General features: G+C 43.9%; 1 protein-coding gene and 1 pseudogene across 1 annotated transcript in view; one reads left to right on the top strand and one right to left on the bottom strand.

The window, feature by feature from the left end:
* LOC137997690 (uncharacterized) overlaps positions 1-2,054 on the top strand; it is a 2,622-nt pseudogene extending 568 nt beyond the window's left edge.
* LOC137997683 (nose resistant to fluoxetine protein 6-like) overlaps positions 1-2,500 on the bottom strand; it is a 67,944-nt gene that overhangs the window by 25,548 nt on the left and 39,896 nt on the right. The gene's annotated exons all lie outside the window — the stretch shown is intronic.

Genomic DNA, 2,500 nt, shown 5'->3' with positions numbered 1-2,500 from the left:
AGAAGCAATACCAACTAAACAAGGAAGTATTAGAGAAAACTGACGAACCGCTGGCGACAGATGACGGCGAGGACCTCACTAAAAGGCTCACCGAGGGTAAGGATTTGCTCGTGGAAAGGAACAAGCACATCTTACTCGCCGAAAAGTACGGCTGGGATACGGTCGCTTGCTATACCGCCGACCCGCTTACTAGCAACTCGGAAGACGAAAAGAAGGTACAGAGGGCCGTGAAGGAAAGGTGAAGGAACAGTTGAGGGACGAGAAGAAAAGAGCGGCTTTCTCCAAGGCTCCGTAGGCTAAAGGAATTTTTCCACGAGCTTCGGAGAGGAGGATTGTCCTTGAGCGCAGTAATGCGAGTTACGCGACGCCATGACTGGCGGGAAAACAGAGTCAGCCACGCGATGAGCGGTCTGTCTGTTTTCGTTGCTTCAAGCCAGGACACTTTGCCAGGGAATGCCTTGCTGCCATTGTCCAGAATGGGGCAGTAGCTGTTGGACAGTCCACAGGAAACTATCAACAAACAAGCCAGTGAATTCCTGATGTCCGGAACGGCCAACGATCTCTGCTGTGGTAGTTCTGTGAGTGACTCTTTTTATGATATAATCGGAGGGGATTAATTTGTTGACGTTAATCATAGTTGTGTTGTTGTCAGAGGTCGATTGCGAGAGAACATTGCTTTCTGGCAGAATATCGGTGCAAGTAATTGGTTGCTGAGAGTTATTCATGACGGTTAATTTGCCGTTTATTGCATTACCTGAGGTGAAGTTTTTTCAGAATCACAAGATCGCGTTATGCAATGCTGAGTTTGTGTCTGCGGAAATTTCTAAATTGCTGAAGTCGGGTGCATTGGTGGAGGTGAGTCCTCTTGCGTGCAGTCCATTGGGCGTAGCCATGAACAGTTCAAGAAAATGTAGGCTTATTAAGGATTTACGTTATGTCAATCAACATCTCCGATCATGTAAATTCAAGTACGAAGCCATACGTACACCAGCTGATTTGTTCTAACCATAGTTAATGGAGGAGACTGGTTTTGAAGCTCGGTAAACATCAAAGGAGCAAACAAAGATGGCATAATTTAGGTTGGAAAGTCCAGGACAATCTTTTGTTTTGTGCTCATACACTATGCATGAATTACGTAACCAACACGTTTCTATTGGTTAGTTCCTGAGTACGGAGTAAACAACTATTGTGTTTTGTGCACGGTCAAGGCCAAAAAAGAGAACAAAAACCTACAACAAAGAAATTTGTCGGGTTTCATAACCATTCTCCTCTATTAACTATGTTCCAACAAGGTGACGACTGGCTCTTCAAGTTTGACTATACAAGTGGATATCACCATGTGGAAAATTTCCAGACCATACAAAGTTCCTTGGCTGCTCTTGGATGGTTGATGATTCCTGTAAGTTTTTTAAGTTTACTGTTTTGCCTTTCGGCCAGTCAGTTGGTCCTTTTATCTTTACAGAGATCCAAAAAGCCCTGACGAAGCACTGGAGAAGGCAGAGAATTCGTTTATTTACTTACCTAGATGATGGTGCAGGGACGGATTCTGATTTCTCTGAAGCACAGAGGGTTTCGGACATGGTGCGAGCAGATGTGCGGCGTAGCGGTTTTGTGGCCAATGATGTGAAGAGCCAATGGGTGCCAGTCCAATCTGGGGAGCTGTTGGGTTATGTCCTGAATTTACATGCTGGAACTTTTCAAGTCCCCCAAAGAAGGGTAGATGCTTTTCACCATCTGCTAAAGGGATCTTATAGCTCTGTAACAGGACTTCTGGCTTCCATGAGTTTGGCGCTGGGTCCAGTGGTATGCCTTTCGACTAGAAGCTTATACCGGGACATCCTAAAAGATGCTTCGTGTGACTGCCCTTTCCAGTTATCTTCAGATGCTCAAGGTGAGGTTGTTTTCTGGGAGAAGAATTTTCGTAATACAGGATATCCGATTTGGTCAAATAGCCACCATTTTATCAACTCGTTTGATAAAATAAATTTCTGTTTCAATCTCCCACCGACGCAGCACCACAGTTTCTTTAAACTAAAATTTTTGTTTACTGTTAAATCGCTGCGACCTCGTTTCATTCCTCGCAACCACGACGCCGTAACCCACGATGCCCAACCACAAGACACTCATCAAGGAGCTGCGCCAGGAAATCGTGAGTTATCTCTTTCCTTTTCCTTCCATTTCTAGCGATTTAGCATTCCGTTTAGCCATTTTTATTTTCACTAAAACTAGGTTCTGTAGTCATATTAATTTTATCAGCCGCTGCCTCCAAGCCAAAGTAATTCCAAAAGGTTTCCGTTCGAATTTTCACGCGTCCACTTTTTCCAATATTTCTAATTTCAACCAAAAATACCTTCACGAAATTCAGCGAACTCAAAACACGTTTTCACGCAACATCATGAGAAGTACGATCAGAGCTATGTGCTCAAAACGCAACGAACTAAACAAACAAATTACCGAATGTCGCTCTCAACTTTCTAACGTATGTCTTTCAGTTTTACTA

The sequence above is a fragment of the Montipora foliosa genome, chromosome 1 (genome assembly GCF_036669935.1).
Source record: "Montipora foliosa isolate CH-2021 chromosome 1, ASM3666993v2, whole genome shotgun sequence".
Classification (NCBI taxonomy): Eukaryota; Metazoa; Cnidaria; class Anthozoa; order Scleractinia; family Acroporidae; genus Montipora; species Montipora foliosa.
Note: the sequence above shows the minus strand (reverse complement) of the source record. Positions and strands in the feature narration are given on the sequence as shown.